Source organism: Bubalus kerabau, chromosome 8 (genome assembly GCF_029407905.1).
Source record: "Bubalus kerabau isolate K-KA32 ecotype Philippines breed swamp buffalo chromosome 8, PCC_UOA_SB_1v2, whole genome shotgun sequence".
Classification (NCBI taxonomy): Eukaryota; Metazoa; Chordata; class Mammalia; order Artiodactyla; family Bovidae; genus Bubalus; species Bubalus kerabau.
The window spans coordinates 63,124,759-63,149,607 of NC_073631.1; the positions used below are offsets into that span (position 1 = coordinate 63,124,759).

Genomic DNA, 24,849 nt, shown 5'->3' on the forward strand with positions numbered 1-24,849 from the left:
TATTTACGTATTACATGTTTCTTTACCTATTAATCTGTGCAATTTAGAAAAATGGTACAGATAAACCTATCTGCAGGGCAGGAATAGAGATTCAGGTGCAGATAACAGACATGGGGACATGGGGGTGGGGAGAGTGAGGAGGTGGGATAAATTGGGAAATTGCGATTGGCATATATTCACTACCGTGTGTAAGACAGAGAGCTAGTAGGACCCTGCTGTGTAGCACAGGGAGCTTAGCTCGGTGCTCTGTGATGACCTAGATACGTGGGACAGGGGTTGAGGGGCTAGTAGGGAGGCTCAAGAAGAGAGGCGATATGTGTGTACATATAGCTGAGTGACTTTGTCACACAGCAGAAACTAATACAACATTGTAAAGCAACTATATATCAACAAATAAAACTTTTAAAAACATTAAAAAGGATATTGTCATACCTGAAGATTCTCAGAAATGTTTATCATCCATTCATACTTTCTAAAAAATCAATTTTCTTATATAATTCGGTGAAAGAAATCTTACAAAGCAGAAGTCAAGGTATTCAAGAAACATGGGACATAACTAAAGGGGAATGAAAAGAAATCCTGGGAATACTGTGAGAGAATAAGTGACGTTGGGATGGAAAATCTGAAGGCTTTGTGGAGAATGTCTTCAAGAGTAAAGTGGATTCCACGTGCAAGGGTATGGAAGACTTTAATATGTTTTGGCAATTTCAAGACTCCAAGGAGGGAAAACCACAAAGTTGTGATGCCTCCATGAAGTAAATGAAAATATACCCAAATTGTGGGAATCTGACAGAATCCAGAAGAGAGAATCTGTTCAGTCTTTTATTCCTGACACATTACTCTTCAGGAGTGACTGGCTTAATGCCATAAGATTATATTCCTTGTCTTTAGGTACAGTCATACTATTTGGTTCTGCCATGCATAATAATGTAGAAGTTCAATGTTGGTTGCACCGAGGCAGTAAGGCAAAAGCAAATCCTTGCTTGTGGGCTTCTACAGCTGGGATGAATGACCATCTGTTCTACGTGCCCTCAGCTTCCTTTGTATCATTTCTACTTCTCCACTTCTTCCTAGCCTCTCAGTTTTGGTGACTTACGTGCCATCCTCTCTATCTTTGGTTTACTGCAATAACTCCCTATCTGTTCTTCCCTGTGCCTTTTGGTGTCCCCTTTAATCCATTCTCTATTTGAACTATCAATATAAAAAACCAGTCTCTTGCTTAAAATATTTCACTTGGAAAACAAATCAAAAAACTCTCAAACAAAAAGCTTTTCAGTGCCTTCCCATTAACCTTAATAATGCCAAGGGCTTCCAGATTTTAGATTTTGCCCTCTGATCTTGGATTCAATTTTGATATTCTCACACTTTAACCAAATTAACTTTTTAAAGGTCAATTTAAAAAGCACTATAACATCTATAGACCTTTGTACAAACTGCTCCTCTTGATCTAGAACCCCTGCCCATTACCCAGCTCACAGACCCCTCCCCATCCTGGCTAATACCTACTCATTCACCCTTTGGGTTTCAGCTCTAGCCAAGTTTCCCCAGGAGGGTTTACAGATCATGGTATCATCCCTGCCCCCTATGGTACTGCAGCCTTCTGTTACTATATCCTTCTACTATAGTCTCTCTTTTTAACTAGGTTGAAAGTGCCAGGAGGGGGACCCCCATGATTCTCATGCCCACCACTGTAGCCTCCCTTCTTCTCACAGTGGCTGTCATTTAAGGCATTCAGCACACATTGAATTAATGGATGATAGAGAGAAAGAAGGCTCTGCACACACACCTCCCTGCCACTCTGTTTGTCCCAGGGCTGACCCCAGTGGCTCTGGACTGCAGGTGCCTGCCTGCTCCGCAGACCTTGTTATCTCTGGTACAGCAGCTTCCTGGAGCTGAGGTCACTCTCTCTACCCCCAGAGCTGTTTCAAGACTGGAGTCAAGCCAACATAAGCCTGATTCTAAGACAGGAAAAGAGAACAGATTCTTCAAGTTATAGATCAAGGAAGTTGAGGCTGATTTGAGGGAGAGTTCTGAAGCTAATTATGAAATGTATTATTAAATGCACAGGACCCATTTGCAGTCCAATAAATGTTTTTAAAAAATGAATTAGAAATGAATATTTGTAAATGCTTAGGAAGGAAAGAGTTGATCAACATGAGTCATCACTGATTAAAAATATAACAGGCCATTTTTGCACTTGGGGTTTTCATGGTGACATTTGAGTACTCATCCACCTTATCTTGGATTTCTGTAAGTACAACAGAGAATAAAGAGGTGGGAAACACAGGATAGAGTTGTTAAATCTGGGTATTTCACCCAAATAGCTCTCTATCCTTCAACAGTACAAAGCTGTCCTGTAAGCATAGTTGTGGGAGGCAGTTTAGACTTGAGGCTTCAGTGAATTTTGTTCTTTAGCTAGCCCTCTCTTCCATGCTTCCTTTTCTCCTAGCCATCTTGAGACTGAGGTGGGTGGTCATGCAGAGGAGATCTTGCGTCCACTTCCCTACCCGCAGGCTGGCCCATTTGCAGAGAGTCTAGCCCTGCCCTGGTGTAATTCCTGCAGGTACGAGTGATGGGCTGCACTTGGATTCCGATCCTTATTATCAAGTGGTCCCTCTCTCTACCACAGCATGACCTGATGATTGAATGATCTGGGCTCTGACCAGGAGCTAAAATAAAATCAGAGTCATTCATACTAGCTCTTTCCCTCCCCTATGGATAGAAACTGATAGGTAGGAAATGGGAGATGTTGCTGTTTATGTGCTGATTAGAGGGCTGTTCTAGATAATAATAGCTAAGCTAACAATTAGTGAATGCTTGTACATGCCAAGCCCTGCCTTAAGAGCTTTACTGTGTTAACTCATGTAATCCTTACTCAACCCTCCCAGGTAGATATAGTTTTAGTCCATGAGTTAAGTCACTTGCATAGGGTAATGCAGCTAGTAAATGTCAATGCTGAAATTTATGTCCAACAACCAAGTCCAGAGATAGAGCCATTCCACATGATACCACCACAATGTCCTCTCTACAAAGAAAGCCTGCTGCAGACCACCAGCTAGCCCAGGGTGAAGGTGGATTTTTCTAAGGCATTTGACACATCTAAGATGTTTTTATGAATACAATAGAAAAATAAGGCTTGGCAATTGCACAGTTAAGAGGGTTATTATTAGAAACTGAATGAACCAGATAACCCAAAGAATGCTGATCCCCACAATGGCAGAGGGAGTTTGTTAATAGGGTGTCACCCAGAACCTTAGTGTTCTATCTGACCTGCAGACATGGAGAGACACTGGACACCTGAATCAAATCCAAAGAGACCTAGAGATGGTGGACCAGAGACTTTGGTTTCTAAGACTAACCTCGTAAGCACGGACATGCCTAATGGTAACACAGCAAAGAATTTTCAGTCTTCCCCATGCACTGGATGAATCTGAAAAATAACGGCCAAGAGCCTAGGCTACATCAGTTCAGTTCAGTTGCTTAGCCGTGTCCAACTCTTTATGACCCCCATGGACTGCAGCACGCCAGGCTTCCCTGTCCATCGCCAACTCCCGGAGTTTACTCAAACTCATGTCCATTGAGTCAGTGATGCCATCCAACCATCTTATGCTCTGTTGTCCCTTCTCCTGCCTTCAATTTTTCCCAGCATCAGGGTCTTTTCCAATGAGTCAGTTCTTCACATCAGGTGGCCAAAGTATTGGAGTTTCAGCTTCAGCATCAGTCCTTCCAATGAAGATTCAGTATTGATTTCCTTTAGGATGGACTGGTTGGATCTCCTTGCAGTCCAAGGGACTCTCAAGAGTCTTCTCCAACACCATAGTTCATAAATTGCTTTTAATGTCTAGTTAGTTCATTTATATGACAATTAACTTTTTAAAAAGATAGACACAAGTGTCCTTTACAAAAAGGTGAAAGAGATTTGAAGCCCTATCACCTGAAAAGGAGTTAGATAGATGAGAATGTTTAATCCTCAGAAGAGAAAGTGTAGGTAGAATTCTAGGGTTATCTTCAAAGATCTGAAAGGTTATCTCCCTAGGAAGGATGTGACTTACCCCGTGTTAACTGCAGAGGGCAGTACTGGGACCAAAGGTTACAAAGAGGTAGAGTTGTCTAATTGCTGTGAGAAGTTCCCTGTCTACCCTTGGAACAATTATGACAGCTAACATTTACTGAATGTTCATGATGTCTGCACTAAAGGTCTTTATGTGCCTGAGCTAGAAAGTTGTGGATCAAATTCATACTTATTATTATAAGCATCTCATCATCATTAGTAAAGGCCCCATTTACTGACTGCTTATTAAATTACCTCATTTGATAGCTGCCCTGTTGACTGTTATTACTGTATCATTACTGTTTTACAGATGGGGAAATAAAGAAGCGAAATTACTTTCCTGGAATCATCCTGCTTTAAGTTATTGGTTTATAATGATCTGCACCCAAGTATTCATGTTCCTGATACTAACTCCTGGGGTTATGCATATAATAAGGGGTCAGATCAGAGTGGTTCACTAGAAATATAATGTGAGCCACTAATGAGAACCATGTGTATAATCTTATTTCTTCTAGTAGTTGCATTTAAAATGTAAAAAGAAACCAGTAAAATTATTTTAAATTAGTATATATAGTATACATTTATGTCTTAACCCAATAATTAACCCAACTGAAGCATCACATCTAAACTATCATCATTTGTTGGAATGATGTAATCAACATTAAAATTATTAACCAGCTATTTTATCTTCTATTTTCACATGAAGTCTAGTGTCTACTTTACACTTACAGAACATCTTAGCACTAGCCATGTTTCAAGCATTCAATAGCTGCTTGGAGCTCTTGGCTGCTAATGGACAGTTATTATTCAGTTGCTAAGATGTGTTCGCCTGTTTTTGACCCCATGAACTGTAGCACACCAGGCTTCCCCGTCCTTCACTCTCTCCCAGAGTTTGCTCAAATTCATGTCCATTGAGTCGGTGATGTTATCTAACCATCTCATCCTCTGCTGCCTCTGTCCCCTCTTGCAACTCAATCTTTCCTAGCATCAGAGTCTTTTCCAAGGAGTTGGCTTTTGGCATCAGGTGGCCAAAGTATTGGAGTTTCAGCTTCAGCATCAGTCTTTCCAATGAATAATTAGGGTCAATTTTATTTAGCATTGATTGGTTTGGCCTCCTTGCAGTCCAAGGGATTCTTAAGAGTCTTCTCTAGTACCACAATTTGAAAGAATCAATTCTTTGGCAGTCAGCCTTCTTTATGGTCCAACTCTCACATCTGGACATGACTATTGTGAATAGGTTTGACTACATGGACTTTTGTCGGCAAAGTGATGTCTTTGCTTTCTAATACAGTCTAGGTTTATCATAGCTTTCCTTCCAAGGAGCAAGCATCTTTGAAATTCATGGCTGCAGTCAGTGCAGGGTTAAAATTTAAATCTCCTTTGGGGCCTAGGTGGTGGAGTGGGTGGGATTGAAACCCCAAAAGCATCTTGGCTTACATTCTAATGCCTCCCTGTCCCAATTTACCTCCTTTACCAATTTCCAGGGAATGCATAGCAATCGTCTTTTCCTTCTCTGGTAGAGCCAGCATAGATTCTTCAGAATTTTGGACAGGACAGGTGTTTCTCCTGCAACCTTCCAACAACTGTCATTTCCCTTCTGGCAGCCACTCAGTTAACGTGCTTGATTTCTGCTTTGAAAAGGACTAAAGTAGGTTATATGAATCAAATAATGTACCTTACAGACCAAATTGGGGATAGAACGTCTTTATGCAAAGTTATGCAAAATTAGGGAATCCCTGGCTTAATTGATGAGAAATAAATCCCGTGGTCCGTAAGCGCACAGGTGACTGTGAGGAGGAGGAAACGTTCTGTCGTTAATTTTGTCGCACTGTCCAAGAGTCCAGGCAGAACGTCAAAACAAACACATTAGCCTCTTCAAGTAGCTTTAAAACGGCCCACCGAAGTTTCCCCTCAAAATCCCAAACCAACTGCCAAAATTGAAAGCTTGTAAAAAAATGCCACGCACTCCCGGCCTCCCGGAGGTGGCGCTATGAGGGTGACGGAGTTAATTAGTGCCTGCAAAACGCCGCTTGTGAGCTCATCCGAAAAGTCATGCTCTGCACACATATTATTTATAGCAGAACTGAGGCGTGCACGGTGTTTGACATTTCTTTCTCTTTAAGTAGGGGGACTTCAAAAAGTCGTGGGCACCCCCATCCCTCCCCCCCCCCCCCCAAGGCGAAGTGCGGTGGGCAGGCAGCAGAGCGCCGGCTGGAGGCGAACGAGCCAACCACGCGGGTCCCGGCGCAGGTGCCGGGGGCGCCGGCGGCCACTCCGCAGCGTCTGCTCTGTAGGAGAGTTCGCGGCTAATCTCGGGATGCCTTGCAGATGCAAAATGTGTCTCTGGCCAGCAGGAGGAAGGAAGAGGAAGTGAGAGCAGCGGCAGCCGGCGGCGCAGCAGCCGGCCGACCCGGAGTGTAAGTGCGTGTGCTCGGACGAGAGAGAGCGGGCGAGGATGGGCACGGGATAGATAGAAGCAGAGCCACTCACACCGCCGGGGCCCCTGAGCTGGGCGACAGTGTCTCCGGCTCCCCTTCCACGGTCGCGGGGTCGCCAGAGATCTTATCGCTGGGAACCCTCGCCGCCGCCGTCCTGCGACCCCGGGCAGGTTCGTAAAGTTTCCTGGGCTGGCGCGGCGCCCTGACTCGCTGACCTCAGCGCGGCCCGGGAGGGACCTGGGGCTGGGGCGAGGAGGAGGCGTCTTGCTCCGGGGGACTCTGGGCGCCGCGGAGACTTTTGTTTCCCTTCTGGGGGCGCCGCGGCGCAGGCGGGGGTGGCCGCGGGCTCGGCGGGGTGAAGGCTGCTGGCGCGCCCGGGCACTCCGCAGTTGGGGAAGTCAGGGCAGAGGGGGAGGCGGCAGGAGGAATGGGAGCCGAGGGAGGGGCGCCGAGGAGGGGGCGCAGGGCTCGTGACCGGGGAACCAGCCGAGACGTTTCGGCCAGGGCTGGTTGCAGGGGGTCGACGTGGGGTTGCGCTGCTGGAGCCGGGGGACTGGGGACTAGGGACAGGGAGAGTGGGACTGGGGGCTTGGGCACCACAGAGGGTGCGCGGGAGAAAGGACTGGCAGCGAGGACTCCCGGCTTTTCTCAGGCGCTCGAAGATGGGAGGGAATCCCCCGGCAGGCGCGCTCCTGGCAGGGGGCGGTGATGGGCTAGAGGGGTGGAGGGCCCGGAGGGACGCGAAGGGGCGGCAGGGACAGCTGGGAGCCCCGGACGACTGTTAGTAAATACCCGCCTCCCGGGGACACTCAGAAGTCCCGGCTGGGACCCGGAAAGGAGGTGGGGGGGGTGTTCGATGGGTGACCCTGGCATCAGAGGAGGGGCGCACCGGGCGCGCCTTCAGGGAAGGGAGGTAGCAGAGCTCTCGGGGCCCTGGAATCCGAAGCAGAGCGGGGAGGCTAAGATCGCAAAGAGTAGCTTTGAGGAAGAGGAAATACAGAACTCAGCCGGCCGTGGGGTGCGCGCGTGTGTTTGGGGTTGGGAAGTCCGTGTGGTGCCGCGGGCGCGCGCGAGGGCAGCGAGTGTGTGTATGTGTGTGTGTGTGTGTGTGTGTGTGTGTGTGAGAGAGAGACAGAGAGAGAGAGACCGAGAGACGAGAGGGGCTCTGGAGCCCTGGAGTCCATGCCGCTGAGTGACCCTGTGCCGCCTAGATGCTGTTTGAAATTGACTGATCCGGACAAGGGTTGTTGACGGTGGGACCTGCGTTGACCTAAAGCCAAGGGCTTGGAGCCCGGTAGTGTGACCCGGCTCTGCGGGTCTCTGGACAGCCCCTGGGCCTCGCAGGGCCTACTCTGTGGTGCCCAGTGCCCCAAAATTGGGCCTGCTGACATCACTGGCCTTAAATGATGCGAACTTAGATCGTTATATTTAAGATTTCAGAGAATCTGTGACAAGGGTTTCTCCACCCTTGAGACAGAGGCCGCGGTGCTCCCCACGGTAGCGCTGCCAGTGACTTGGGGGTGAATTTTTGAGTTGTTCTTTTTTTGGTCTATAAAATAAAAATAACGAATGACCAGCATTTATATATCAACTCTTTGAGGATAACTTTGGGAACTAGAGGGGCCTAACACCACTCAGGTTCGCTTTCAGATCCAAAAGGTGTCAGTGGCCATTACCATCAGCCTCCTCTGATCATGGTTTTCCATAGTATCTCACCTCCATACCTACTGCCCAAGGTTGTTTCAAAGTGTATTGTTCCCCAGTTTGTGAGTTTGAAGGTCAGATCCCCTGCTGTCATGTGGTGGACATTTTTTTTTTTTTTTTCTTGTAGCTGACCTCTGCCCCTGCTCTTTACTGCGGTAGATTTCCTATCTCTTAAGGTCTGTGGTTAAATGTGCATATATGTTGCTTTCTTACTATGGCTTATGACTTGATTTTGCTTGTTTTTAATTAGATGGACTGGATGTCCTCTCAGAAAATCTGAGGGAATGACCTTGAGTGTTCAGACTCTGCAGGAGGGAAGGGAACTGTGAAGAAGCTGGGTAGGTGTCAGGGAGGGGTAGGCTGCAAGGCTGGCCCACACCTGAGATGGTGGAATTCGGGAGCAGACACATCTACCCCTGCTTCTTTCTGTCTCATCTCTCTGCCCTTCCTGACTGCAGCAACTCTGATTGCCTCACATTCTCCTTTTTCACCAAGTTCTGTCCCCAGGGTCTTTGCACATATTATTCCTTTTTCACAAGGAACTTTCCCCCACGTGTCCAGATGGCTCACCCCAATGCTTCCTTCAGGTCAGTTGTCAGTTTATAGGAGGGCTTCCCCGACTACCGTAAAATAGCAACCAGCCACTCCCTGGTCCTTTTCAGTCTCTCAGTTTTCCCTCTTAACATTTATTACCCTCTGGTATTATATATTCATTTCTTTGTCTGCTTATTGTCTATCTTGACCATTAAAATGGAAGTTCCACAAGGGCAGAAACCTTGTCTTATTTACAGGGCCAGAACCTAGACTGATTCCTACCTAGTAGGTGCTCAATAGATACTTGTTGACTGACTAATATGGGCCTTCATGGGAGAGGCTCACCAGGGAAATATGTCAAGAAAATACTACAGCATCAGGGACAAGTAAGAAAAGGCTTTTGCCTTTTGTCCTCTGTCTTCTCCCCATGCTCAGCCGCGCCTCTTGCAGATCCCTTTCTGCCTTGAGTAAACTCCTCCCTGTAGAATTTCAGCCTGAAGAAAGGAACTGAGAAATGATTCCTTGGGAGAGTGAACAACCAGTACAGTTTATTAATAACACATAACCGCTTTAGATCTGGTATCTGTTTCATCACTCTCCTTGGAGAATGTCTTTTTAAAGTGTGTGTTACTTTAGCCAAAGGAAGACTCCCCTGGGAAGAAAGGTATTACTGTGAGTAGAGTGAAGTCAGAGACGGCCACTGTATGCCACTCCACTCCCCCAGCAGATGGGAGTGAAGGAAAGGAGGAGAGGGAATAAAGGAGGAAGGAGAGGAAGATAGAATGGAGCTGGGTAGCAGATGCTGGGGAGAATAGAGATGAGAAATGCCCAAGAGAAGAAAAGTGAAAGAGAGGAAATGGGACGAGGGGCTTCTACAGTGCTGTTAACAAATCATACATATTTATTAAATTGAGATAAGACAACATTTGAGTGTTTTAAAGTAATAAATAACCCCCCTTTGGGTTTTGGGTGTGAATGGGTGGGGATAAAGGTGAAGGAAGGGAATGCTTTGAAGCCCTTGCAGAGAGGATGTGGCTGGGGGTGTGCCAAGGGGTTCTGAACACACACTTTGCTGACATTATCATCTTTCTTAACACTGTAGGTTTATAGGTAATCATTCCTATGGAGGACATATCCTGTCTGGATCTAAGACAATGGGTACCCTTAAGGTTTGTAACTGAAGCCTGCAACCACTTTTTAATGCCTGAAACCATCCAAGTGGATCATTTGATTTTTAAGACATCACAAAGCCTCTCTACATCACAAAGCCTCAAGTGTTTCCTGCTAATTACTCAGCTCCATTTCTGCTTCTTCTAGTTAACTGGTGTTTTTAAAGCTTAGGGTTGCAACAAGGAATGGATCATAACATTAATTTCTTAGGTCCAGACCAGCAGTTGAAAACACGAAATAGAAGCGAGTACAATGGAAAATAGTGTTTTACAAAACAGATACCAAATTTAAATGCCAAATGTATTACTTAATATGAGTTGTGTTGAAAAAAGTCTGTTTTAGTAATTTTGGGGGTGCTAGGCATATACACTTTAAATCATTTGCCAAGGATAGTGATGAAAGTGTTCACGGGGTCGTACTTTAAGAAACACTTAGCACCCTCCCTCATTACAAAATGCTATTAGTTTAATCTCCTGCAAGAGATGCTGTTTCCCAATGTTGAATCAGATGCAATAAAAGCATCAGCCATTGACTCAACCTTTAAAATACTACTATTCATAGAACTCCATGGTTTATTAGGCCCCAAGAATGCCATTTTGACAAAGCTGGAGATCCAAGTGTATGGTTTTCACTTTAGTGATATGGAAGGGCAGTAGATTGTATGTAATAACTTTTTAACTTAGCATAAAATGAGTGAAAATACTCTTTTCTGGCTAAGTTTTAGTTTAGAGCTTATGAGGTCTTTAAGCTTTTGAGGTCTTTGGAACCTACTCCACTGAACTTTTTCTTTCATATTCTACACCTCACAGTTCTCAAATGCATGATTTTAATTACTTTCAGAGGTTTGCAAAGACAGAAGTAATCTTGTCTGGTGGCTGCCACACTGCTGTGATACACAATTAGATTAAGCTTCTTAGCTGACCAGGGCTTGGAACTGGCCAACCAAAAAAACAAAAAGGCTGAGAACTTCAGTACCATTCAAAACATCAGGATTTTGAAGACCAGTTACCCAGGGAAGAGAGTGTGGCTCCCATGAAATGTGTGTGGCCTATGAAAGCCTTTGAATATGCCTGGTGCAGCACTTTTAGATACAGCAAAGCTAGCCTGAAAGCACAGTGTACATACTGCTTGCAGTTTTTGGGTCCCTGGATAATTTAGGTTGTCTGAGTGTCAACAATTGGAACTTATGTTTAATAGCCAGAACTGAACACCTCAGATCACTCTTAAGATCCATGATTAATTTAACTTGTGACTTAGCACTATGATTTCTGAACTTTTTTAAGATAAGTGCAGGTCAGTTTGAGCAGAATTTTGTCACCAGCCTAAGGTGGGGTGAACAGCCAAGTATCCGGTAGGAATCTGTGTGGGAGAGGGAATGCTAGATCATCAAACAGTATTAACCACAGCAACAACCTGGCCTACTACTGAGTAGAGACATTAGTCACATGTATAAATAGAAGGAGATGATGAGTCTCAGTCAGTGTTCTAGGCCCCCACAAACACTGATTTCCAGAATCTGAGCAAGATTATTATTGGAACCTTAATTTTAGGAGTTGAGGCTACCGTTTTGGCTATTTTAGTTCTAACAGTTAATGCAGGGAACATAACTTTCCTCAGTAGAAAACACTGGCAAGCGTACTACTTGTTGGGCTCCCGGACTGCTGTGGGTTGGGTGGGTTATACTTGCTGGATAAGGAGCAGAGGTTGGAGGGTGGCAGGAGTGAGTAAACTCTGACTGAGCATTGCCCCAGTGGCCTTGGAGTCACAGGATTCATGCAACATCTTCCTCCTTGTGCCGGCAGCTGACATGCTTCCTCCAGGAATGCTGTTTTGGAGACGGTGGGGAAGAACTGGTATAGTGTTCTTATCCATTTTATAGAAGTGGCCTGGAGAAATGAAATGTCACTGTTGTGCTTGGCTAGTAGATCTGAACCGACATCTGCCCTTTCTGACTCTTTATGCTGCTGTTTCTTTCACATGCCCCATGACTCTTATGTTGACTGCTTATTCTTCTTGTTGGTCTCTTGCACTAGCCTAGTCTGAGGCCAGGACCCCCATGTCAAGCTATGCTGCAGCCCATCCAGGGTACTCTTCATTCCTATATGCTAGTAGAAATGCCCTGGGTTCTGATGGATGTGTCCTGGTTGCCATGGCACCTAGGGATGCGTCTGTCATCACTGAGGCCAAGTTTTTCAGTGCTTAACTTTGTATATCCCATTCCAGATCTGACCTCTTTAGTCCTGGGAGTCAGTGATCCTTCTCTCAGGGAAAGCATGCCCATCACCTAAGCTCATGATATTGAAGCATATAAGCCAGAATGCAATTCATTAAACAAAAATGAGACTGAGGTTTGCCAAGGAGAATAGACACGTATTCTTTAACCAACAGTTTTTTCTCTTTGTGGATGAGTCATGATGAAATCAAAAGCGTGGAACTACTTGGTGTGGTGGTGATGGGGACCAATTTGGAGCAAGGAATACATTTAAAGTATCTTCCAGCTAGTCATACCTTTTTTGCTACTTCTCCTGCTCCATATATTAATACCAGCCAAGGGAACCAGAGACTGGAGTCTTTAGCCAGGATGCTTTCTCTCTTGGGTGATGCTGAGGCTGCAAATTCTCTTTTTGTTCATGCAGGCTATTGCCAATTCTATGTTGATCCTTTATGTCAGGCAGTCTCAACCTCGCACTGTTGACCCTTGAGGCTGGATGATCCTTTGTTGTGTCCTGTGACTCTTAGGATGTTTACTAGCTTCTCTGGCCTCTACCACCAGATGCCAGGAGCAGCACACTGGTGTGATAACCAAATATGTCTCCAGACATTATCAGTTGCCAGTACCCTTCCCATAGTAAGAACCACGGTTTGGTTTTCTTGCATGAATTAGTCCAACTCTGGGCTATCCAACAGGCTAGACTTTTGACCGCAGTTCTAAGTGGCCCAGTTTTCTATTCACTGGTGATTCCTTTGCCCTAAGGTGGCTTTTTCACACGTGGGTGGTCTCACCCTTTATGTTCGTTTATTTCCTCTAGTTCTCCAAGTTTCCTCTCTAGCTTCCTCTCCTAAAACTGCAATTGTTTTTCCTAACCCAAATTGCTTTCAAGTCAGTTTCATGTGTGTTTCTTCCTGTCACCCTCTGGTTGAAAAAAACTGTAGCTAGTGATTTTATGTCTCCGTTTCCTCACAACGTCTTGAATTCTGGCCCATGGTTACCGCGTTAGCTATATCCTCCACATAATGGGAATAAAATCAATGAAACAGGAGGATGGTCGCAGAACTCAACTGGGCTTGTTCATAGGTCTCTGTCACGAGATTAAAGAACTGTCTATGTGGGGATGAATTGAGAGGGTGAAATGCCTCCTCTGCTGGTAAAGTACACCTTGGCTAGTTGGGTAGTGATAGATACTAATGGTCCGTTAGGGTGACCAGGACATGCTTTAAGATGCTGCTAGATGTGGAGTCCTTTTCCACTCCGTCCATTAGATCCCTGTCCTAATCTTGGCACATTTGTTTTCTTATGTAATTATCTGTCAGCCTTTTATTTACCTTCACTGTTGTGCTGCTAGAGCAGGGCAGCAGCTAGTGGCTTAGGCGATGTAGCGATATTGCCGGCTCATGTACTAGCTGTATCTCTCTGAGGCAGCCACCTTCTTACAAGTCACAGCCCTATAGCCAACCTCCACCCTTCCTTCCGCCCTTTGTGCTTTTTTTTTTAAGTTTGAGATTGCATTTAGAAAGCCAGTGTTTTGTGCTCTGGGGTTCTGTGGCTGAGCAGTCCTGGATGAGCTATATTTTCCAGGCTGCTACACACAATTACCCTTAATTTCTAAGCGTAATGCATTTCAAAATAATTTTTTTCCCCTGTTTTCAGGCTCTTTTATCCAAATGCAGAGCCACAGCTGGCTTTGCCCTTGGCCCCCAGAAGGCATGTGGCTTGGGAGGTGGAGCCAGTGGAGGGACTTTGGTTAGATTGCGTATTTTTGGCTGAGTGAAGAGAGAATTCCAATAATACTCAGTAAGACTAGTTTTGCCTTGACTCTTGCCCACCCTCACCACTGCCCCACCCCATCATTTTCAGAGCATTTTTATAGTAGACCATGTGCCCTCATTATTCCAGCCATGCACCATTCTGTAGGAAGTGGCCAAGTATTCAGACATTTAGATTTGGGGGATAGGACTGATCCTTTCATACACTAAATAGTAAATGTTTGTTGTGTATGTGTGTGTGTGTGTGTGTGTATGTGTGACAAACACACACACACACACACACACACACACACATCCATGTAGCTCTCCTAATATTGAAAGGTCTTTATGAACAAAGAAACTCTTCTATCACCTGCTAAATCCTGTTTTCTCCAGTGCTTATCATTTTTATTTTTAAAGCAAGTCAGTATAAATCACATTAAATCAAAATTTTTATCAAGGAATGTATTTGTTTCCATCATCCTTAAACTTACTTTAGTGCCAAGTAGTGACTTCAACTCGTTAGAACTACTTTCTCAATTACTGCCTGTTCTTTGAGGATTTGGAGAAACATTTGCCTGGATTAAGATAAGAGAAGCACAATAAAAGTTTATTTATTTATTGTATATATATTTTAAACGGGCTTCCCTGGTGGCTCAGTGCTAAAGAATCCTCCTGCCAATGCAAGAGATGTGATTTGATCCCTGGGTGGGGAAGATTCCCTGGAGAAGGAAATGGCAAACTCACTAAAGTATGCTTGCTTGGGAAATCCCATGGACAGAGGAGCCTGGCAGGCTGTTAGAGTCCATGGGGTCGCAAAAGAGTCATATATGACTTGGTGACTAAAACAACAGTGAGAATGTTTTAAATGTGTGCCTTATACTTAAATATGCATATAAGTATTTTTAAGTTGAAATATGATTGGGCTTATAGCACACTTCATAATACTTCATTCATTCAATAGCCATTTTGATAGCATTTTATGTCATACAATCAAGACTCTTGCTGGTCCTTACAAGACCCACTTCAGATGAGCAGTTTGGTGAGGGGAGTGGTCGCAGAAACAAATTCATTAATAGATAGTCATAACAGAGTGTGACAAATGTATGTTTAGAGTGTGTGTAGATCACAGAGGAAGGAGTTCACAATGAAATGACTTGAGAATGTTCTGGAAAGCTGAATGTTAAAAGAAAGAACTGGTTAAGTCTGGGGAATACAGCAATCAGCGTGGTGGGGAGAAAGTTTGAGAGAGGCCTTGTGTCAACTCTTCTGGGAGCTGGGCATTTGGATTGAGTGGAAAGGAATGCTAAACGATTTTAGGCAAGAAAAAAACTCAATTGGAATTCAATAAGGAACATAAGTCCCAGGGCCACATGGAAGATAGATTGGATGGTACAGCAGGAGGGAAGTGCCAAGGAAAGATGGAAGCTGTAAGCCACTTCCTTCTAGGCCCACCCGAGGAAACACACAGTCTTGGTCAAATGAGTAAATAAAGCTTCCTGTATAAATGCAATTCCATTTTCAAGTCTGAGGAGTGGGCCAGTCCTCTTCCTTTAAAGAGACAACTTTCAGAGGGCCAACCTTTCCCCCTCTCCAGGCTGGATTCAAGCCAGAAGGAAAAAAATATTGGCATTGATGAAAATAAAAGATTTGGTGGCTGAATGGATTTGGGAAAAAGGGAAAAGTCTTTGGGGTTTAAATCTAAATAAATATGTGTTGGTTGAGGGTTCTTTTCTCAGCCTCAGATTTTATACCTTTCAAATGGGCATAAGTCCCTACCTCTTAGAGTTGCTGAGGTAACTAAACATAATAATAATTGTAAAATAAGATACCCCAAAAGTACTGGGTTGGGTTGGATTTGCTGTGATTGCTGATGTTATCAGTACTGATGCAGTAGTTTTGATTCAAGTTTTTTATTCAGATATTTTCCTGAAATCATTTAAAGACATACATGTATTATTTTATCCTCTTTAAGTAGCTTGGGGAATTCCTCCTAAAATCTTGACTAGACTGTTAGATTGATTTACATATCTTTTCTTCAGGAATACAGGAGAAATAGACTGTAGGTTAGGGAAAATTACCATTGATTGTGAATTAAAAGAACTGACATAATGAATAATGTTAGCAACATGGGGCCCTCAAATAAAACCTCTTGTAAATGGATCTCTATCCCCCATTCATTGACAACTAACCTGGAATTTTACTGTTTTATTATTATTTTACTTTGGGTAGAGAGAATTGAGGTTGTTAATTGGGGGGTCTTTCCCTTTCCTTGAATTCAGCCTTCCTGAGGCTATTTGTTTTTATTTGGTGTGGATGGGAGCCCTGTGAGAAACCCCCAGTTTGTGGAGCAATAGTGGAGAAGTATTTGGCAGGAATTTCATTCAGTTGAACTGGGTTTCATATGATTATGCTGCATGTTAAGGACTTAGCCCAATGGTTCCAATAATGCTTTGTAACTGTCCCTTTCTAAGTCGTTTGGAACTTCTCATGAGTAGGGGATGGTTGAAATGTTCACTGGCAGGTGAGTGGTAAGAAAGTATTCATTTTTCTTCTTTAATTTGAGCCTATAAATCAGATTAGAAAATATTCTGGATATAAGCAATAGGAAAATAAAACTAGGATGTCTACAATCCTGAGTGTACAGCCACAGTATAGCTCTGTCATCCCAGCGTGAGTAATTGTACCAAGTTTCTCTTTCACAAGTGCCCCAGGTTGGACAGTTCATTTTATGGCCACCTAAGTAGAAGCTACCTGTTTCCATTCATTTTCCCTGGCCATTTCCAGTTTATTTGGATGCCTTTTCTACTTCATGCTCCTTCAGGATGGCAACAACTAGCTGAAAGGCTCACCAGCTCATTAAGCAGTAGCTCATGTAGCTGCCACTTGGTACTGGCTTTTATGAAGTGGGTTGGAAAAAAAAAAAACAACGCCTCAACATAGACACTAAACTGCCATGAAGTATGGGTGTAGGAGAGAAATGTGCCAAGTGAAAACTACTTCTCCAAGTCTGTGCTTTGAAAAGTATAGTCCCCACACCCCTGTTACTATAGTCATGAAAAGTCTCTTATCTAATCACTATAATCAAATCTTGTCTGGTACCTGACAAATTATACACTCTCTTTAGTGTACAACAAAATCCCCAGTCACTTTCTCTTCTCCCAGGTAGGGTGATAAGTATGGATTTTTCATTGCTAGATTGTCAGTTGTGTGGTAAGGCCTCTTTACTATCTATCAGGATTAGTATGTGGCTTTTAAATAGGATCCAATGTTAAATAAATGTTAAAGACCCATACAAAGATTTATATAGTGAAATATAAATTTACGATACGTCACTGGAGAGTTATATCCATAGCAAAATATAGATCAGATCAACAGTGATTCAAACATATTCATTCACCTTGGACCCGTTTTATAGATAATACACGTCAGGGAGACTGGCTGCAGAACAATGCAAGGCCCAGAGAAACAGTATAATAGCAGTTTCAATGTTGAATTTCACTCTTCTTTCAAAATCCAGGATTTTTCTGTAGCACATCAAATGCGGTAATGCTCTCTTGCTGCCGTGTCTCTGTTGATTTGTCTAAGTCATTTCTGCCTCACTTGAACCCGTTGCATTGGAATATTATGTCTACTTGGTGAAGGATGGGGAACAATGCTGTGAGAACTTTGCTTCAGGAACATGTGAAAGAGTACAGTCAGGGCTGCAAGACCTTCATTACCTGAGCCAGGGCCAACTGCTGGCAAGATGGCAGAGAGGAGAGGGCGGTAATGGTGGGTTCATTTATATCCTCGTGAAGCCTCATTCTACTGTAGTAGGAATTGTGTTGTGATTATTGCCAGCTTATTTAGGGCCATTTGAAATCATTCAAATATGCTGATAACAATTCCAGCACTTGAAAATGCCTTGAAACAGTCTGAGAATCGGCACCTGGAGAATGATAAGACTCATGAAGGTGTACAAAAATATAGGAAGTAAGTCATTGTGAAAACCCCGAGGTCTGTTTTTATTTCAGCATATATTTTTTAGACAATGAACAGGCTTTAGGGTAATTTTTTACAGCCAAATCAAAGCAAGGCCCAGAGAAATGGCATAATAGCATTTAATGTTGAACTCCACTTTTCTTTCAAATTCCAGGAATCGCATTAGGAAGAGTTGGGCTCATCCTTTTGAAATGGTAAATGCAAAGGAAGGTATCTTGTAACATAGGCAGGGGAAGGGAAACCACCAGAGGACTTGACTCTTCCTGGTGCTGGAGAGACCCTGGAATCTTTAACCTTTAGGAGACATCAGAGTATGTTTAAATTCTTGGTGGCTACTGTGGGATCTGCATCAGCTGCCAGTGTTTGCTTTTGAAATACTCTTTAATTACTTTGTTCATCCACAAATATTTATTGAGCACCAGCTATGTACCATGGGTATGCTAGATGATACATAAACAATAGTGGGTCTCCTTCCTAGGGAAAAAAAAAAAATAGCCCTGTAGCTGATGTCATGGACTTCTTAGACCTCAGTGGAGGAACTGTACATTAATTACAGAATCACACAAAAAAATGTGACATTCAAACTGTGCCAAGGGCTATGGAGGAAAAGGTCTGATACTGGGGATTAATACAGCCAGAGCTGGGAAGGGAAAGAACGGATTTTACTGGGGAAAGAAGAGTCCCTGCCTATGGCTAGTGTGTGTGAAGGTCATTTGAAGGGCAGACTTGGATGTTGAAGGAACTGAAGCTAGAACACAGGGCAGGGAACTCTCCAGGCCTGGATTAGACTGGAAAAGAGGGCTCATTGGGACCATGGGTCTGGGCCTTTCTCAAAAGAGCAATGAGCAATCACTGAAGTGTTTTACCCAGGGGAGTGATGTGATCACATTTATGTTTTGCAAAGATCTTTCTGACTTCAGTGTGTTAACTTTTACATCATTTAAAAGTGGTCACAATGTGACCTCACTATTACTACTTTTAGAATCTTCACGATTTCTAAAATAATCAATTGAGCCACTAGTGTCTCCTTCAGATTTTAAAGAGCAATTTAACTGAGTGATTTAGCATGGATATCTCAACCACTTAAGAAGGATAAAGTCCCTAGTTCTGTGGTTCACAGACTTCAAAATGCCTAAGAATCACCGGGGACCCAGAAACTGCATTTTAACAAGTCCCTCAGGTTGATTCTGATGCAAGTGGCCCTCTCTCCACTTTAAGAAGCCTCATCCTAGAAAGTGCTAGAGAGTGAAAAAAGAATTATAAACCTCAAGGTAAAACATTATCAGGCAGCCAGTCCAGGACAGAACCTCTTTATTGCCTGGATTTTAGCGTGGGCCTGTTCTCCCCATACTGGTGGGATTTTCTTACAGGGCACCTGAAATGGATTCTAAATCCTTTGGGTTTCTTCTCATTTATTTCCTAATCCTTTCATATGCAGCTGTTTTCTCAGATCTATGGCTTACTACTTCTGTGTCTCTGATATTTTACTTTTCATTTTGTTGCCATTTAATAAGAATCTTCTTGTGTGCATGCTAGGTCACTTCAGCTGTATAGGACTCTTTGTGACCCTCTGGACCATAGCCCACCAGGCTCCTCTGTCCATGGGATATTCCAGACAAGAATATGAGATTGGGTTGCCCTTGCCCTCCTCCAGAGGATCTTCCTGACCCAGGGATCGAACCTGCTTCTCTTACATCTGCATTGGCAGGCATGTTCTTTACCACTTGCACCACCTGGGAAGCCTGAGAGATCTTCTTAGATAAGGCCCAAATGAAGCTATGAGGTGGGGAGGTGGTGGGAAGCCTGCCCCGATGAGGAGGTGGTGAGAAGAAGCCCTTCCATGGGTTTTGCTCAGTTTGCCATCTGGAGCAGGAGACTGGCACATTGTGCAGGGGAGAGACCAGTCAGCCCATAGTTGCCACACTGTGGAATTTTTTCCAGGGACGTAAAGGGCCAGGGATACCACGGGGACGACTTTCGGGAAGGGCGTCTCCTTTCGCTCCCCTTTTCTGGTGCCGTCTTAAAATTCTGCCTGGAAACCAATTAAGAGGAAGAGAGTGGGCTCACAGCGGTTCCCCAGGGGAGTATAAGAGCCCAGAATTCCTTCTCAGGTGAAATCAGGTGGAAATGAATATTAAGGGCGAATTTACAGCAGAAAAGAAGTGACAGAAAAGGCATCGGGTGGCGAGAAGAGAGAGTGAAGTACCCCGAAGCCACATCTCCCTCTGGTCAACACGACCCAGCTCAGTGGTCACCTCCTCTGGGAGCCCTCCGAGGTTTCCCCGTATGCCGTCCTGGGACGCACTAGTGCTTCTCTGTGCTGTCTCTTCACACTCCGCTTCCGGTCTTTGTTCCTGGGTCAACTGCAGGTCCAAGGCAGATATTCCCAGTGCTGATCCCGCAGCAGGTGCTCAGTGAGCATTTGCAGGAAGAAGCGCTATGATGCATGCACGTGAGCCCAGCGTCCTTTTGGAAGAGCCTTTTAAAATGGCTTCTTTATCGCTGAGTCAGGGCCCCAGGGACAAGTGGTTCGGGGATGCCTGGCACGTAATTCTGATCTCTCTCAGTTTTGCTGAAGAGTGGTCCCGCCTGAGGTCACTGTGATGGAGGCACGGGCCAGACAGATGTCAGATGTGGGAGGCGAGCGGCTGCTGGCTTTGCAGTGCCCTAATCCTGTGGTGGCAGTGGTTACTGCTTTTCTGTCATTCCACTGGACCCAGACGTGTGTAATGAATGTTCCAGAGGAGGACACCAACATTGTCAGCGCGTTACTGCCTGCAGAAGTATTTATACTTCATGTGTCTGCTTGTAATTCTCTCCTCGTCACCAGAAAGCCTATGGGGCGGAGATATCAGGAGAACATAAGTTGGAAGAATGTAGAAAACATTTCTTGGCTTCCACCCTGAAACTTCTACCCCCTCTGTGTCTTCATCCACGGTTCAGCCCGTGTTGAATCTGGACAATCTGTTTCTCTCTTCCTTCCTCCTGGTGCCTGTGGGCGACCAAGCATTCATGACACATGCTGGGGGCTGGGATCCTTACCACATCTGTGGTTACCTACATTTCACTTATTACATTCTGAGAGTATCATGGCCTTGATAATTTATGTTTCTCAGCTAAAATTGCACATTATTTTTTTAGCAGCTATCAAGGGTTTTAGCTAGCAATTGAAACTTGATAGGTGTTCGTGGCTCTTCATTGCTGGAATGATTTATCCTGATGTTCAAGTGCTGAGCTGAGCCCATTTCTTTTAAGCCAGATAGCACACACACACAGTAAACCCCAAACTTAAGTGTTCTGAGTTCACTCGGGAGGTGGAGTGAGTTTGGGCCTTTGGAGCCACATTCTCAGACCTTCCCCAGCCCTTTTCAACTTCAATTAAATAACCAAACAACTCCTTGCTTCCCCACTGTGGGGATCATGCCAATTGCTGAGTATGTCTATTTGGATTATGAATTCTAGGGCCGAGGAAATAACCAAAGCTTGGAGTCAGGGACCTGCTGCAAGACGGATCTCAGCTGAAACTCCACTGATCACCTGAATTCCATAAGCACCTTCTCTCACTGGTGGGCCACTGGGGACATTTTGGGTCTCTTGGAATTAGTGTCACTTCAGAGTCAGTGACCAGTAATCCCCCAAAGGTTTGATTATTTCCCTTTCCCCATTGCACAGTCTCCCTGAAGAGGCTGTCAGTCCCTCTGGGGGAAGGCTAGGAGAAAGATTAACAGTATATGCTTTTAGCAATGTACCAGGGCCCTTCCTCAAGGGGACCCAGCCTCATCTTTATTTAAGGGATTTTTGGGTCTACAAACTGGTTCAAGTTGGGGAATTGATAGAAGGGCTGTGACTCTGTTTTTAATGGTTCAGGTTGGACTTGCATTCACTTGACCTAGAGCTTTTCTGCTTCTATGGCTCCAGTAAGAATTTAGTAGGCTGCCGGTTTCACCTTTAGAAATATCATAATCGACTCGCCACTACCATGTGCGTACTGTCGATTCAGTTGTGTCTGACTCTTTGTGACCCTATGGGCTATAGCCTTCCAGGCTCCTCTGTCCATGGCAAGAATACTGGAGTGGGTTGCCATGTCCTCCTCCAGGGGATCTTCCTGACCCAGGGATTAAACCCCACATCTCTTATGTTTCCTGCATTGTAGGTGAATTCTTTATTCTTTGAGCCACACCCCATAGGTCTGTGCAAAGCTGACTATTCTGACTGCTGCTTTGATTCTGCTGTCTATATGGGAATCACGCAACACTAGAAGGTCCTTAAATAGAGCCCTTGACTGGCTTCAGGCCTGACGCCCTCGCTCTCTTACACACTTTGCTGAGCTGCTTTGGGGGAGTGACAGAGGCAGGATCGCCACGGCTAAACAGATGGAGTCTGAAATTACTCATCCCCTACTTGCTGTGGGCAAATTCATTAAGCTCTCATAGCTTCCATATCCTCTTGTATAAATGGAAATGGTGTCCATGTAATGTCATGAGAAAATGAAACATGTCGCCAAGGAACAGACCAGCCAGCATGCAATAGATGTGAAAGGATACATACTTTTTGAGCCTCTCTTCAAAAATTGTGTGTTGAAGGCCAATGGTTGGTTAGAGGGGATGGAATTAGGAGTCACAAGATGCACCATTCCTGTATCTTTCCACCCCCTTCTGGTTGGCTGACTCTGAAACACGTGCTTGATTTTAACTTTTGTAGGGAGAAAAGGCCATTTCATTAGAATTGGTTATGTCCACAAAAGCATTTCATGAAGTTTGTTCTTTGCATTTAGAATAGTGTTCTTAACATTAAGAATGCTTTTTGCATTGAGACTTAAAGTTCATTGTGTTTTCCACTACCAGATTTGCATGGGTCTTCTTTTAGAAGACCCTTTAGAGAAAATAAGGTCCCTAGGACAGGGGAGCTTCTCAGTACTTGCCCAATGCTGTGGGGAGTCCTGTTTGTAGACCCCATTTGTAAACTTCATTCACTGACTCATTCTCTTTTAAAAAATATTCATTTTTATTTATCAGTGGCTGCACAGGGTTTTTATTGCTGCACTTGGGTTTTCTCTAGCTGCGGTGCATGGGCTTCTCATTGTGGTGACTTTTCTTGCGGTGCCAGGCTGTAGGTGTGCATGTACACTGTCAGTGTGTAGTGGTTGTGGCCTGTGGGCTTAGTAGTTGTGGCACACGGGCTCTAGAGAACAGGCTCAGGAGTTGTGGTGTGCTGGCTTAGTTGTCTGTGAGACATGTGGGATTTTCTTGGACCAGGGATTGAACCCATGTCCCCAGCATTGGCAGGTGGGTTCTTTACCACTGAGCCACCAGGGCAGCTCCACTGAATCATTCTTTAAACACTCGATGCCGGGGAAGTGGTGATACACAGAATGTGACTTGCCTCCCTCTAGTGGGGGAAGAGGCAGTGATGGACACACCAGTAACTCAGTGTCGCTGGTCCTCTCAGGCAGGCACCAACCGCTGTTGCTATTGGTCAATGTCCTGCTTCAAGGAAAATGTTGTGCCTCATGAGGTCTGTAGGCTCTGGTGGTCCAGGCATGGAATTCAGGTTCAAGAGGCCAGAGTCTTGGTCCTGAGGTTATAACTCACTGTTATCTGTGCCCTCCTTGATGGCCCCAGTTTTCTTAGCTCTGTAATATGCAGGAAGGGGGCTGGATGTAATTGATGGATCCCGATCAAAGATCCGTGAATCAGTCAGCTGCTTTAGAATCATCTCAGCAGTTACAAAAACTTGGAATCTGGGTCCTCAACACAAGAAATTTGGATTCTGGGTGGGTTCTGAAATCTGTATTTAAACAAAGAGTTCCTGCCCTAGTTAATGGTGATGTGGAGCCCCCTTGGGGAATCCCTGGATGACTTCTGATGCCTCTTCTTTGCTATCGCTCCATTCCTCATCCTTTACAACCTTTGCCCTCTTAAATGTCTCCTTCAGAAAGCCTTCTGGCCTCTGACTGATTGGCCCACCATAGAGAATTAATTCATGCCTTGTGCAAAAAAAGAATGATAAAACTCATCAATTTGCACTTATTTACTTTTCTGTCTCCTACTGGCCTGGAGGATCCTGAATATAGTGAAGGTTCCATATTTATCTTCCCATCCTCTGTGCCCTGCCCATTGTTTGGCAGGTAGAATGGTGCCCAAAGGGGCATTTTTCAAGACAGCAAGGTAAGAGGGTAGTGAAACTGAAGATTAGCCCTTCTTTCAGCCTTTAGCACTTCTGGAAAAGATTTAAGAAATGTTTCAAATAAATCACTCCAACATATTTGCCATTGCCCATTGAGCTGATGCCTCCCTTTCAAATATCTGACTGTTCTGGAGGTATTACTGGATTCCATCCTGTAGCCTTGAGACCCCCCCCAGGATGGATGTGGGATCACCGAGAGAAGTGAGGTAGGGGGAAGACAAGTTGGAAATTAACTGATGGTTTAAATTCAGGTGTTTTGCCAATACAAGCCCTTTCAGTCTATGGCTTGACGTTCCCTCCCTGTGCCTCCTCCCTTCCCCAGTTGAAAAAGACAGCCGACAATATGCGTGCCCAAACCCTCCTCTGGATGGAATAGAGTCACACTGAGAAAAGGAAAGTTGATTTCCTGGTTGCCCTCCTACTCACAGAGTTCTGGGTGGCGCCATCCCACACTATTTGCATCACTGAGCTACACATACTGCCAAGACTGCATCTTAAATTTAAACACATTCTCAGGAGGATAAAGAAAGCCCCAGGGGAAAAGGTGACACTTGGCCATAGAGGTACGTAAGCACTGTATGTTGTATGTTTTCCTTTTGCTTTGGTGTTAAGGACAGAACATGAATTAAAAAGTCAAAAGCTCATCTTCTGAGGAGCAATTAATTTGTGTATTGCTGTACTTTCATCTGTTGAGTCTTTGAATTTTTGAAAACATAAAGACTGAAAAATATTTCCTAGGGATCTCTCCTATGTGCCTTCTCATTGGATTGTTTTGATTTTTAGGCTACATGTTGACTTAAAAAAGGACCAGCGTTAAAG

The 24,849-nt window shown here is 44.5% G+C and overlaps 1 protein-coding gene across 2 annotated transcripts in view; it reads left to right on the forward strand.

The window, feature by feature from the left end:
• Positions 1-6,236: 6,236 nt before the first annotated feature.
• Positions 6,237-24,849, forward strand: part of ELMO1 (engulfment and cell motility 1) — a 583,566-nt gene continuing 564,953 nt past the window's right edge. Inside the window, exon 1 of one of the 2 annotated variants that reach the window (XM_055590394.1) lies at positions 6,237-6,468. The gene's annotated coding sequence lies outside the window, so the exon portion shown is untranslated. The other variant, XM_055590392.1, reaches the window with a different exon arrangement.